At 44.5% G+C, this 15,320-nt stretch overlaps 1 long non-coding RNA gene across 2 annotated transcripts; it reads left to right on the top strand.

The window, feature by feature from the left end:
- The first annotated feature begins 237 nt into the window (after positions 1-237).
- Positions 238-15,115, top strand: LOC139828754 (uncharacterized). Of its 2 annotated transcripts, XR_011740668.1 has the most exons (3): positions 238-1,187; positions 6,225-6,401; positions 8,340-15,115. It is a non-coding gene; the product is annotated as an uncharacterized lncRNA (long non-coding RNA). The 2 variants fall into 2 exon arrangements; XR_011740667.1 differs by having other exon boundaries at positions 6,225-15,115.
- Positions 15,116-15,320: the final 205 nt, after the last annotated feature.

Here is a 15,320-nt window from a genome sequence, read left to right as displayed (position 1 = left end):
AGGGGAAGGTGGCAAAACGCCAAAAAGCATTTCCAGCCCTTTCTTTCAGCCAGACGCACTGTGATTCATTGTAAAGTATTAATAGTCGGTTTATATCACGAGTAGAAGCTCCACTGTTTACCTAAAGGTGATGTCTAGAGGGATGAACATGCAATTTTTTTTAAAGCCCTCCCTCCTCTCTGAGAGTTGTAGAATAACCCAAGAAGCGGCAGACGAGAACGCGCATGCGCAGGGGGCGCCGCGTTGCCCCGGCGGCGGGAGCGCTGCGGCGGCCATGGCCGGTGCCGGGCGGCTTCTGCTGCGGCCGCTCATCCCGCGGAGCCTCCACAGCCCAGGGAGGGCACATAGTTCCGGTGGGGTGCGGCTGGAAGGGGCAGCCTGGAGCTCGGGCTCACTCAGAGGTTGTTGGTCTTTCCCCGCCTCACGGACTGTCTGGTCCTGAGGTGGCGGTGATCGCTCCGTGTCCCGGCGGGGAAGAAGGGGCCGCAACGGGAGCGCCGGTTTTGTCCCCATTCGGTGGCCTATACATTAGGGCAAAGTGTAGGGAGAAAGCTTTCCCTTGTCTGCCTTCACCTACTGCTTGGGTCTTATGCCTGAGGAAGAAAACAGGGGTTCGGGTGGAGCTTTTACAATAAAATGGATAATGGCTTGAGAACACATGAGCCAAGACAGCAGGAAGAAACTCGGTTTTCTGTCACATTACAAGGTTAAAGGAGATGCTGAAGCATCATTACGTGGTGCTTACATAAGCATGAAGCTTATCACTACTCACATCTCTGATCAGATCATTCTCTTCCCAAGAAACATCGTCAGGACTGAAAGGTGGAGAGGGACGTTGTCCCGGCTTGAAGAGCAGAAAGAGCCTGGATCCGGACACACAGCAGGAGGAATCCTGCCCCATTATTCCCTGTTTTGGTGGGTTTTTGACTGGGCAAAGGACAAGCTGCCTGCCAAGGTCCCCAGAACCTGGTTATCTCCTGCAGAGCAAGCCAAGTGTTTACCAACTGCAGCAGCAGCTTTCTGTAAACAATCGTAAGGGATTGCCCTGGTTTAACTTCTGACTTCACTAGGGTTGATCAATCAAACCCTGCAAGCTTCTGAGTGTCACAGGGCTTATTTTCCATAGCTGAGGAAAGCACAGAGGCAGTGATTTAGTAAGGTTCAATAGGAAGTTTGTAACAAAGCAGGTAGGTCCAGTGCTCCCTCCCACGCCTGCCATAGATTAGCTCTACTGCTATTTACTAATGCTAAAAATAATCACATATAAAAGCTGTAATGTCACCAGTGATGAAAATGAGCCCGGTGGGAGACAACTGAATTAACTTGCTTAATTCCTTTTTGATCATATGTATCTGTGGTGTTTGCTGCCCAGTGAGCTTGAAAAAAAAGTTTATTACGTTTATTTGAATGTTGGTGGTGAATGAGTTCTGGACTGAGAGTTCCTACACTCCCCACAGAGTAAAACAAATGGGAGTTTTGCAGCGTCTTATTTCAGTGTCAGCATGCAGGAAAGCGGATACAGCACCTGCGCCTCCCAAGGCCTGACATAACACGCAGAGGCCAGAACTATCCACTGTTCTTTGTTCATAGTCCAGCCAAAACTGCTTGTTTGGTTACTAGCTTTGGCTAATTGTTCTCCCTCCTTCTGAGATTCCTTTGACCTGATGAGAAACATAATTACCTTTAGTAATCTTACAGGAATTAATATCATAAGCTCAAGAGTTTGTGTCCCTTTCTGAAGGCTCGTGGGCTTTCATATTGAAGCTGGCATCCATCTGCTCCAGAAAGGCCAGAGAATGTAATAAATATTCAAAGTATCTTTTTTCCGTTGACACTAGAGCTCTTTGGTCAACCATTCCAATCACCAGGAGACTGTGTCGAAGCATTTGAAACAGCAGAAGTGTTGTAAATATTTTGGAACTAAGTGGTTTGCAAGAAGAGATTTCAAGGAAGGGGCAAGTGGGTTGTGGAAAGAACCAGGAAACTGTTTTAAACACAGGAGTGTGAAAGACTTGTTTAATAAAGGTTTAGGCATGCTTAACTGTGGCTCCCTGCAGGCAAGTCAGCAGCTATACGAGGAGCTTATAGGATGATGATATTCTTCCCCACCTTCCACATGAAAGGCCTTGGTCTGCTTTCTCTAATATAAACAGACAGAATAAAAGCAACTGGTCTCATTAAGACAGTCCTCTCCTGTGCCTTACTCACCTTAGTCAAAGGATTAGTAAAAACCAAACCACATAAAATAGTTCTTAATAATGTAGCATAACATGCTATGGGAAGGCACTGACGAAGAAACTGAATAGAATGGGATGGAATGGAATGGAATAGAACAGAACAGAATAGAATAGAAATAGAATAATAGAATATGCATAATTTCCACAGCTCTTGCACAGGACTAGAGGGCTCTTAGCATCATAAAAAGTCTGATCCCATTTTTAGAAGCATAAAACTACACACCATTCTGAAAACATGGAGTAAGACGGTCTCTGCCATAAAAAAAAAGCTTCAAAGGACAAATTGATGCAGGCAGCAGATGTTGGAAGCATTTCTAAATGAAGTTGTTTGCAAGATGTTTGGCGGAAGGAGCAAATGGCTGGCAGCAGAGAACCAGGGAACTGTTTTAAACATAATGATGTGAAGGTCTTTAGTCATCCTTTTGTGTAAAATCAAATTCTTATGTCACCTGGGCTTCCCACCACTCCTCAGGTACACTCAAACAGATCCTTTTGTTCCCTGACTCAGTCCTCATGTCACAGGTCAGGAAAGGAAAGAGCATGACCCATCTCCAGCTTTATATTCCACTGCAGATCTGTCTATGACATGGTATTCCCTAAGCTTGCTGCCTCTTTTATATATCCAGGATGCCGTAACGAAGCTAAGAAAAAGTAGAGAAAGATCAAGACGGTGACAAAAGCCCTGAACTGTGGCCTAGTTCTTTCTTATATTATTCCAGCGCCTTCCCTGACCTGGGAATTTACCGTGTCTGCACCAGGAGAATAAAGGTGCAGCATTTTCAAACTGTGTTTCCTCTTTTGGAGGAGGAGCTCCAGATCTCCCCAAAGCCACATTTCATGGGTAGAAGGAAGAAAAGAGAGGCTGGTTATTTCTTGAGAAAAAAATAACAACTGGCTGTCCTTGAATTACCGCCAAAATCAGTCATAAGACAGGAGACAGCCGAAGTCCTTAGCCATGAGTGTGGTTACACCCTTTGTCAACACCAACATTGGAGACAGCTGTGCTGGAGGCTGTTGAAAACCTGATTTGCTACCAGTCATTTGGGTGACATGCAGCTGGCCTGCAGCTCAGAGCTTATGGATCAGTGTTCATGGCAAATAATGTCAAAAGTCTGGCACATTCACTGATTTTGGCACCATTAAGTATATTACTCTCAGCTCTTAGAGTGCTGAAGGTGCACATAAGACAGAGTGGGTAAAACTCTTGTGCTCCAAGTCTGAGACTGGGAGAGTCTTTCAGATTGTAAGAGACTTTGGCCAGGAAGGGAGGGGGAAGAGCTTAGGGAGGAATGATTATTCTTCCTTCCCTGAAGAAAGAGGAAAATAAGCTCTTCAGCTGAATAGCAGCACTCCCCAGGAAGGGCTGGGCATAGCAATAACTTCTGTTAGCAGCGGTAGTGCTAAAATACAGCGAACATACACACAGCAGAGAGCAATCACATCCACATTGTTGTAAAGATTCAACATCCCACCCAGAAAAGCTTGTCTGGACAGTGGCAGAGCATTGAAATGAGGCCTCAATGTTAGCTGCTATTCAGAAGTCAATGGGGGGAGCTCAAGACCCACCAGGAATAATTTTTCTTCAGGATCTTGAATAAATAGTGAGAAGCCGTCATGCTCCTTTTTAAAGGGCGTCAGAAACAAGGCAGTTAAAAAAGAAATAATCAAAGTGGAAGAGTTAGGACCTGCATCTGTTAATGATGCACATGTATTTTTTTTCTGTGCAAAACTCATGCTTGTGAAGTCATAAAAGACAGAGTGAGTGCTTTAAGTTCACTTTACTGGTTTTGCAAACCATCTGCTAGTTTGTGCCTGCAAATGAGAGATGGTTGTGGATCTGCTTTTCTGCAGATGTCATGCTGGTGGTCCTCTGTTTCAAAATTTGTCCCTGGGAGTCTGCTGAACGTGTCTCATCTAATCTCACCCAACACACTCCCAGTCTGAAGTATATGGTTAGTGTGCCTCCAACAATGTTTAATTTTGATTAATATAATTACTATAAAGTGCTAAGGTGAGCATGTTTATGAATGCATCATAATTAGATTGCCAGCACTCAGGCGCAGGGAACGTCTACTCCCGTTGGTGTAGGGCACAAGGTTTGTTGATGATGTTTTATGTGGTTTACAATCAATAGTAGTATAGAGTGACAAGTCTTCCTCAGGTGGCTGCAGTGAGAGCAAAAGCAATGAAGCCGTCAGGCTCCATGGATTCGTGCAGCCCAGGGTCTCCCTTTGCCCAGGTGAAGCTTTAATGAAGTCAGAAAGACTCCGGCTGGTTCGAAACCTGCAGAACAAGGGCCTCCACAGTTCAGTTGTGCTACGTGCTGCAAGCCAGAAGCTTTTCTAGAGCTGACAGAAAGTGCTGGTGCTCAGCAACTTTCCGGGATAAGCCCTTTATTTGGCTGCTTTAACAAACGGCACGGTGTCCGCCTCCTGTGCACTGAAGTCACCTTTCCATGCTAAGTTTCTTATGAGGGCTTTTTAAAAGAAATGTAGATATAAAGGATAAAAATGTCTTTAATCTTTTAGAAATATGGGGACTTGGCTGTATTTCTAAGCAAAACCAGTTTCTTTAAGTAATCATATGCTGCAAATTTCCCAGGAGAGTATTTTAATGAGTTTTTCTTTTTTTTTTTTCCTTTTTAATTCTAGTCAGCTTTATCAAGACAAATCTTCTGCACTTGCGATGCTGGGATCTTGGCCTGGGGTCTATTCCCCTTTACATTCCTCACTTCCAGTGAAATTCCTGGGGTCTTGATCTGTCCACTGCGACTGTGCCTTTCTCCACTTGAGAGAGAGACAGTCAGGAGCATCACAGGTTAATAAATCAGAACAGGGAATATTCAAATGTTTCCTACAGTTTCTTTAGCTAGACCAATTTATTTTATCCTGCAGCTGCACAGGAATGCTCAGCAGGGAGGTCAGATAATAAATTCAAAAGCACAGATCTCTACATTGCCTTTTGTCATAGATTTATTATCAAGTGTGTCTCTTAAACTCTATTTACATGGTTTTTCCTTTAGGTAATTAAATACTGTGCTGAACAGAGGAGGGATTCTCCCAGTTTTTCACCCTCGGGGTGGCTGCATCAGAGAGGGATCTTCATTCCCACCTACTTTGTAGTCGCCCTCTCAGTTTTCTCTTCCATTTTGTGGACAAGCAGGCTGGACATTTCTGAATCCTTGGAGTTGAGAGCTCTGCCCTTTGTGCCTTATGGTTCACGTGTACTGTGCTCTCTGCTGATCAGAATAGCGTTGCTAACTGCGTACGTCAACAGAAGCCATCCTGGTAGGATTTTCACTGCTTCAGTCGAGTGAGCTGGTTCTTAAGAATGGCTGATGCTGACATGGATAAGCTGTTGGCTGAATTGCTGGACCCATCCAAGGTTTCGCATTGGCTAAGTAGGGTGGTTCCTTCAATAAAAACAGGCCCGCCCAAGAGGCTTATATAATATTTCCTGCTCCTGGGTGGTGATCTCAAGGAACAATCTGTCTTGTGGTTATTTGGCGCTTCCAGGCCTGGCTGGGACCCAGGAAGATGCAGAAAGCACAAGAGAAGGTATTGTGGAAAAGACACAACAGACCTGTGTTTTCTAAAGGTTTAGAGGTGGATGAAGCTCAGATTTCATGGAAGGATAAAATGAACCCATATTTGTGCTACAGTAGATTCATGGCCTTGCTATAACAGCATAACCCAAACTATTGTCAAATCTTGGCGTCTCAAGACATGTCTCTCAATTTTTGTTTTTGCTTAAGACAGTAACAGGGAGAGAAACTCTACTTTCTTTTTCAGCTTCTGTTACAAACAAGGGCTTGGAAACATGGGTCTGACAATCTCAAGTATCAGGCCAGCTAAGCAAAGCACTAAACCATTCTTAATGACACAATTTTAGAACCAATCTAACGATTTTGTACACTTTGGTGGCAAGACTCAACAGTTGGCTCTTTATAGAGACTGTTGTCTGATTGACTCTTGATTCGGTTTGCAGGTGGTCCCTATTCTTCGAGCAGGTTAACCCAGAAGCCAGAATGAAACGATCCCAAACATTGGTGTTCGACCAGACCTGAACATCATTTGGACTGAGATGTTTTTGCGCTTCAGCCACAGCACCAGCTGCTTCAAAATCCTCAAGCCTGGGCTCTCGCTGGAGTCCATGTGTTCAGAGGTACCTTACATTGCCAAGACAATATTCACACTATGTCTAGCTAATTTTAAATTATTGACATTATCACTGGTGAATCTGTGAAGGAAAGCCTTAGTACTTTTCAGTGAAGGCCAAAAATCCAAATTAAAGCAAATGCGTTTATTGATTTTAATTAACTGAGCCCAAAGTGATATTAACTCAAAGCAAGAATTGCTCAAGTGTTGTCACTGGCCTTGAAGTTTCCCAAGGCTGCCTTGTGTTTGTCCTTCTGCAATAATCCAAAGGTCCCTGTCCCCTGGAATGTCAACACCAACACCAGAGTCAAAATGAAGAGTAGAATGACACAAATTGCTTCTTCCCAGCTCGTCATTCTCTCCTGAGGAGCTGCTGCTTGCAGGTTACACAGTGTCTGCGGAGATGTGCAGCTCAGCAGAGTGTGGTCTTTGGTCTTGCCAACCTTGCACATCCTTGGCTTTGTTCACATGGTTCTTGTAAGCGTTTTGTCACCTGAGGATGTGGTGGATGGAGGTGAGGGGGGTGGGAGCGATGAAGCAACACAGACTATAACAACTAGCTATTTAACTTAAATAATTATGTTTGGAGCTCTGCTTGGAGAGGAGGGACAGCCAGGCTATGGTGTGGAGCTGCTCGCAATTCTGTGCTCGCTACTTGATTTTTCAATTGCTTTTGCTCTCCCTCGTACGGAATCCATTTTGTTATTTTGACTTCTCTCCGGCTAAAGTGTTTTATGTAGTACCTCGGATGTTACTGACTCATTGATAAGTACTAACAAACCATCTGCTTATCTCAATTTGAGCCAGAGGATAGGCTGCAAAGCACGGCAGGATGGGTTTTTTTTATTATTATTCTTTTTTTCTCCTTTTAATATGTCAGAGAAAAATGCAGCAGAGGGCACTGTGCTGTTAGGTTTCAGGGGAACATTTACTGAATTGCAGTGGGTGGCTGGGAGTAGCCTCCTTCTGAGCGCCTGTACAACTAAATAACAGAATATTAACAGCACTTCCTCTGAACATGAGGGTTCTAGGGTTTAGGAAGCAGTCTTTTTTATGCTGTTTTAATTTTTAGAGTACCTGGGAAGTGCAAGCATCAGGATCTTTTTGTTATGTACGGGATCTGAACGACAGCCTCATTAAAGGAGCAGCGCAGCACACAGATGACATTGAGTAGGCAAGCTACCTATAATAATGCCATGTTTTGTCATTTATAATAGATAGTTCTTCCAAGCCTTTGGGATTCCAACAGCACTTGGCAAATTAAATATTTGAACGTTGTTAAAGAGAAGCTTGTTCAAGATTGCACAGCTGTGACCCGGGACGTGGATGCCGTTGTGGGAAGAGGTGGAGCGCTGAAATGTCATTTGAGAACAGTCCCCATTCACACAAAGCACGTCGTGGGACATTTTTAAGTGTCTCTTCAATAAATATGGCCTTGTTTAAGACACGATTGGAGAGAGCGGGACACAGGAAATAACACGCAGTGTTTTGGCAGCACCGAGCGCTGTGCGCGGCTCATCGCACCCCACGCTGCACGCAGCCCCCGTTACCTTCAACCGATGGCTGAAGCGGGATCTGTCGCATCTGGAAATGGAGCCCATGGTTTTAAGAGGCTGTGTTTGCTCAGACTGGAGGCTGGCAGTGCAAACCCTCTTCCCACGCCAGCTTTTGCTGCTAAGATAATGTTAGGATGATTAATTCTAGATGCTTCAGGTCGGTGGTGAAGGTTTCTCTGGAGATCAGGGACTCTGCTGAGATAAATACTGACCTTCCCTGAGCTTCCTCTGGAGCTGGGTTTGGTCTCATCAACTACACCCACACAGAGTGAAGCATAAACCCACAAAAGAGGCTCACGAGGTTGATTAGGTTGTTTTTGTGCTTGAAGTTAAGTAGGTGTTTAGATACGTGATAATAGGTTATGTTCTATTTTATTTCATTCACAAAGCAGGATTACTGGAAGAGGGAAATACACCAAGGAGGATGATGGACATTGTCCTGTCGAGGGGCTGCCAACACAGCAGGACGTGTTCAGGCCGAAAGGCAGGTAGAGCCCTGGAGAATGCAGCTTGATCTCAGGGGAGCAAGGAGGCCAGTCTGCCCTATTCTGGGTCAAAATCACGATGTCCCATTTCAATATAAGTTCCTGACCTTTCCTCTGGGTTATCAAGGGAAATGGGAAGCGGAGAAGCAGCTATAAAAATGAACAGCATTAAAATCTCCACAAATTAGAAGAGGAATAAAAGGAACGAGTGGAAAGCCTTCTCCTCTCCACATCACATAAATGATGTTCTTATCCTAGTAATGGTGACAGGAGGTGGTCAGATGGCATTATTTAGCTGAATGGCCTGCGTCTCCATGTGTGCTCAGATAAAGTTCAAAATGACCTTTAAAAAAATCCATTTTTAAAGATTCTTTTTACTTCAGAAAGGTCCGACTTCAGTAGCTTAAATTTAATTTTGTTCTTGAGGGAACTGGCTGTGAGGAGGGAAGGCAGTGCTAGGGATGCTCACAGTAAACTAATAGCAGGTAAAATGTCATTTAAAAAAAAAAGTGAGTGGAAAGCATGTGTCATTGCAAAGCGGAAATTAATGAATTCTTTCCCCTTAATTCCTGTTCTCAGGTTTGATTTCTGATGTGTTTTCTTCCAACGGCCAGTGCCTCTGCTGATGTTAACACAAACGCATTAGCTGGCTCACTGGTCAGAGTGAACGCAGGGTCACAGAACAGGGACGCCGGAGCAGTCGGCTGCACACAACATGGGAACACAAACGTCTCCAGCTCTAGAAACACAGCTCACAGAGCAATCCCCACTGCTCCTCAGTGAGCACAGGCTGTGGGTTTTTCCCTATAAATCTCCAGCAATAGACGGATAAATTGACTGCAAGCATTTCACAGCCGTACCCCATAGGAACAACAGTGACATATAAGCACCAGCAGATGCTGTACAAGGCCAGGGACTTCCTCACTTCCTAAAAAGCAGCAGTTGCTCTCCTTAGTTCCCAGACTAAGGAAATTGGTCTTCAGGTTTAGTAGTGACTCAAGGCCAAGGAGAGATTGCAGGGAAAACCTTGTTTGGATGAGACATTCTGGCACAGGAGTGGAGCCACCTGTCTGACCGTGAGCTGGTCTTTGCTTTCCTGGAAATGTGATTTTGACCTCCTTTCAGTGGTTGCTGCTCTTATGTAGAACACAGATAATAGTCATACCAGTTTGCCCCAGTAAGAATTATAAAATGCATCACTGTGGCAACTGGTAAGCAACCAAAGGAGAGAGCAAATGTGTTGCAATTAATAGAAGAAAAAGGCCATCTAAATTATTGGGGTGAGCAACTGCTCTGATTGGCAAAAAACCCCTTCATTTGTCATTACTGACCATAGAAAAACATCATCTCTTCATCTCATGCTGCTTCTTGCTGCAGAGGGGTCCTGGCTGGATGCTGGGGACAGCTCAGCACCTTCATTTTCTGAATCTGAGATTTCTCATAAAACATATCCACTGCATGGTATCACACCAAGCCTCCTTTCCCCACCACACATGGACCCCCTGCTCTGAGCACTCCTAATGTCAACCAAAGACCAGTTGCCGAGCCTCATAGGAGACTTTTATTTTCTGTCACTTGAAGTATCCAGCTGAGGCTGGAATCAGCTATGCTGGCAATGTTAGTCTGGCTTGTCCTTTGGTTAAGCTGCTAACAAGCTAATTCATACTGCTTCGTTTTCCCTGGAGATCCTCTCCTGGGCTTGTTGGGAAGCATAAAAGAGACTGGGCTGGGGACAGACAGCCAAGACTACCCATGTGTGAGGACAGAAGGGACAGGCCAATTTGGGGGGTCCTGCAGGTTTGGCTGGGTCTGCTGCTGCCCGGGGATGGAGGGATAAGCAGCTCACCAGGGACTGATGGCTACATGGTGCTTTGGATGAGGTTTTGCATATAACCCCTTCTCTGCCTGGATCTCACTGCAGGGTGATGTCTGATGGCTTGGCGGTGTTGGCAAGGTAGCGGCCTGGCCACCTTCTCTCAGCCCTGGTGTGTCTCAAAGATAATGTCAACAGGAGATCCAATTAGCAGCTTGACTGGTTAACCAGAAACGGCAACTGGGGGCTGAAGCTGGTGTGCCTGCCGTGGATAAAACAGAAAACTCTACCTGCAAATCCATCCAAAGACTGCTATTGGAAATTACTCTGTCTTGCTGCTTTATTGCTAAGGAATAGCCTGTCTGCTTCTGGGACCCTGATGCAATGACTCACTCACAGGAGTCCTGAAACTCTTTGTTTTTTCTCTTCCTGCCACCGGAGTAGATCTCCCTGTAACAGCAGTTTGTGCTGGAGTTAATTCTCTGCTGAGCCATTATTATGGCAAACAAGGAATTCAAAAATAATTCCATCGGCCTCCCTCTGCAGGAAGAACTTGGAGCTCGACATCCTGCCTTCCTGGGAACATCTGCAAGCTCAACTTTTTTGTATTATGTAGCTGAGAGTCTGGGCTGTCTGAATGACCCCAGGCAGATAGTCAGAGATGACTTTAAAGGCTGGATAATGTATTTCACAACTGTATAATCCTGCAGTAGCCTGGGGGTTTAGAGTTGTTTTGTACTGGTTTTGATGTAGGGCTTATTTTAGGTTTTATGAAGAGATGCTGCTTTCTTAACTAACACCGCAGTAGCTTATGAGCTGTTCTACAGAGGACTCGTTTGCTGTAGGCGCTCTGCATACAAACCAGTACTTTTGGGGGGATTATGTTCGGACATGCATACGGGCAGAGACAGACCGGCCTATGGATGTAAATGCACCCCCATACACCCGTGCAGTTCCCATACTGAAACCGCCACATGAAGAAAGATCTTTATCTTCTAATGTGAGATATATGTATTTTTGCAAACACACACACATACAGAGAGCTGCCTGTCCTCAGACACATACACAGGGGCACATGTGTCTATAGAGAGATGTGCAGGAACAGTCATAAATGCACTTGAATTAAGAGGCATCATTTTATAATATTCACGTGCACGTATTATTGCCTGCATCTAGTCACACCGCTCTCAAGTGACAGATTCGCTTTAGCCTCAGAATACATGAAGTAGTGATGAAATCTAGAGAAAAAATTGCAGCCATAACATAAGAGAACATTTTAAGAGTCCATTTTGAGCTATTTCCCTCTCCCTTTCCCTCAAACCCTTCTAGTCATAAAGGTGCTTCTCCTGTTTCTTCCCTCCAACATCTCTCCTTATAAACTTTAATAAGTAATCAGGTGTGATCAATGCCAGCTACTACTCTCCTGCTCCTCTGCTCGCTGTTCTAATGCAGAGCGATTCTGCGAAAAGAACCTCACGGGGATCCCGCATTGATTTATTCTCAGCTGATCTGAAACTTCTGCCGTTTTCCTTCTCGCGTTGTCCCTGGCAGAGCCTACTCTGGAAAGCAAAGAATGCTGCGAAGGCAACTGCTGGTGTGGGGTCTGGATCTGGAGCCGGAGACACGGGTGCAAGTTCAGGCAGGGGACAGAGAGGGGGACTTAAATGTTCTGGTTTTGCACTTATTTGCAAGACATAAAAAGGTACCATTTTTCCTGCAATCATAGCTTGCAAGGGAAGTGGTAGGAAAGAAGGAGTTGGGAAGGTACAGCTCTCTTCACCCGTCCTCAATAAGCACAGGAGCTTCACCAGTGGAATATGAGAGTACAAGGGTGGCTAAACGAGGTGTCAAACAACTCCCTAACCCAGGTCTCTGGTGTTGGTGACTGGAAAGAAAGAATAAGGAAGAAATCTGATGGAAAAATGAAATCCAGAGCCTGCAGACCTATGCTCATCGTGCCAGCATTGACACTCTTCTTTCTAGCTGAGATGGATGAAAGAAAAGAGGGTTTGGATGCCACAAAAAAGCACCAGAACTCCGGCAACTCTGCCCCTGCCAAATCAAAGGGGCTTGGGTTAAAGGGCTTTATAATATACACAGGATCAGAAGATATGTAAGGTTAACAGAAGGGGAGATTCAGATTGGATATTGGATATTAGGAGAAAGACTTCTTGGAAAGGGCTGCACGTGGGCATTGGAACAGGCTGCCCAGGGCAGTGGTGGAGTCACCATCCCAGGAGGGCTTTAAAGACACTGAGATAAGGTTCTTGGGGACGTGGTTTAGTGCTAGAGTTAGGTTATGGTTTGACTCGATGATTTTGAAGGTCCCTTCCACCCAAAATGATTCTGTGGTTCTAAGGTTAAAGCCCTAAGTATCAGAATGCCTGTGTTTTTGGTGTGAATTAAGTGCTATGGCCCCTTCGATACAGGAGCCACGTTCCAGCCTGTAGCTGCATCCAACAGATGCAGCTTCTCTCTGCTCCTCTTCCCGTTCGTACACAGCCCATGGCATCGCAGGAGGGGGATGACGACAGGGAAACCCTCTGACCCCAGCATGCAGCCTCCCTGCATCCGGGAGAATAAAATCTACTTCTCTCCTCAAGCAATTATAAGCGATAGCTATTTTGCTATTCAAGAATCGTGATTTCAACACTCGAGGGGTTAATGCACCAGGGAGGCAGCTGATGCTTTCATGCTGGTATGCTGTATCAAACAGCACAGTTTTCAGGAAGATGAATATCTGTAACCAAGTAGCACAGCAGAGCCCAAAGCCTGTTCAAAAGAATTCTTTTTGATGATCTGGTTTTATTACTTTCAATGAACTGGAGTCTCCAAGGTACCAGTGAATAAGGGATGCTGTAAAGCAGCATCTTGTATACATGTTTCAAGCTGCGTCTGCTGGTGCTAAAAAGGATGAAAGAGAAACTGCTTAGCAATGACCCCAGGGCCTAAACCCAGCTCAAGTATTCCATGGGGCATTCGCTGAGACAAAAAGAAGATCTTAACCATTTGCACTGGGACATGACAACCAGGATGCAGCCTACATCATTCACTTTGCCCACCAGGAAAACTAATCCATGTCCAGAGCATGTGGCATGTGCTATATGTTTCACAAAAGCTCTTTAGCAACTGGAAAAAGAAGTCAAATCAGGAAGAGGTAGATATGAATTATGGGGCTTTGCGTTATCTGGAGAATCTAGGTGATTTAGTAATATGCTATGTGAGATGCTCTACTGGTCAGAAACCCTCTACAGAAACATAGTGCTTAAATTCACTGCTCCTGTTTTGTCTCCATATAATATGTAGATTTCAGAGTAAAATACAGCTTGGCCCACAAGTACATGGACCCACCTGAGAATGTGATTCAACCTCACTCCCACTAAATACATGAAGGGAGGCCAAGAAGAGTGAAACCTCATCAAAATCAGAAGGAGCACCAAGTCATGGTTTCTTCTTTAGGCACCATTTTGCCATTTCTGTAACAGCACTAAGGAAAAATTTCCTATCTGTAGACTGGAGTTCAACTTCTAAATGGACAGGGGCTGAACTGTGAAGAAACCCAGACTGTTTGAAAGACCTCTTATCATTAAAGGACGCCAGCTCCTGCCCTTTCTTCCTAAGCTCTCCAACACCATTATAACAATATTAGCCCGTGCATTGCCTCTCAGTGCTTTCACTTTGGAATTCAAATCATGTGTATGTTTTATAAAAGGCTCTCTAGTGTGAGCCTCAGAAATACATATGCACTCTCCAACTGTGTGGGTTTTCTCTTTCCTGCCTAGTGCACAAATTGCTCATTGTAACATGATAAATGAATGGGGCTGTGTAACCCTCTTTATAGTTTACAGTTTTTATAGTGCTTTGCCACCATATGTTATAAATTCATGAAGCAGTTGTAGCGTGTAACAGGTTTTTTTTCTGTTTGTTTATTTAGTTATTTGCTAATTCTTACAGCTGTATATACATCTATGGATGTGTGTGTAAATATATATAGATATTTGTCTGGTGGACTGAAAACGAGGAGAAAAGATGAACTGCAACTGGAGAGCACTTGAGGGGCAGAAAACAAGGATAAAAATATTGCCTTGATATCTGGTGAGAAGAGGTTGAACAGAAAGTCACTTCACAAGGAAAATTCACATTTCATGGTCTGCAACATTTTGCGGCAATTTCTGCTAAAATCAACTATATTGTTCAGTCAAGGAAATACAGAATATAAAATTGCATTGTGAAAAGCCTGGGGAATCTTCACGTGATCCTGTAGCCCACAGGCAGAGAACAGAAGTTGTGAGCCGAGGAATGAGGGAAAAAAAAAATCACAGCTTTTCACAAACTTGTGGGATTCCTGGTACGTATTGTCACGGGATCCTATAGGCTGCTCCTCCTGAGGAGGGGACATCATAGGGAAGCAGTTAAAAGGAGCAGATGAAGGGGAGAGCACCTGGATTCCAGGTAAGGATGTGGAGACACCTCCTGCTTCAACATCTGCAATAGGCCACCCTAAAACACCCGTAATAGCTCAATAAACTTCTCTGTGGTGCAAATACAGGAGGAGAAAACCCAGCTGGCTCTTGGTGGGTATGTTGGGAGCGGATTATTTGTGAATTGGCTTTCTTCTTGCCTATTCTGTTCCTCTCCCTTCTCTCTCGTGACTTCTCTGCAAGTACTGTTTGGTTAGGCCTATCTGTTTGATTCATCAATTGTGAATAGGGAATTATATTCACCGAGTACGCAGACAGGTTGATTTAATTTTCCCTCATTTCCTGGTGGGAAATCAAGCTGGTGTTTTAGTGCAAATCCCCAGACATTAACCCTACTTGCAGTCAAGGCCTGATGAATGGAATACATATAACTGCCTGTATATCTATATCTGTGTAAGCCTGTATTTTTTCATACATACAAACACAGCTACATCCATAGGCGTATCTATGTGCAACCATGTGTATTTATGCCCGTGCCTGGCCAGTTTCAGTATCTTCCTTAGCAATTCCACTGGCATTCTTGTGTGTCTCACTGTTTAACAGAGTTGGACAGGACGTGTTTACACTTTATGTAAGAAACACTGTGAAAAC

This window comes from Patagioenas fasciata, chromosome 10, assembly GCF_037038585.1.
Source record: "Patagioenas fasciata isolate bPatFas1 chromosome 10, bPatFas1.hap1, whole genome shotgun sequence".
Lineage (NCBI taxonomy): Eukaryota > Metazoa > Chordata > Aves > Columbiformes > Columbidae > Patagioenas > Patagioenas fasciata.
This window is presented reverse-complemented; position numbering and strand designations above follow the sequence as displayed.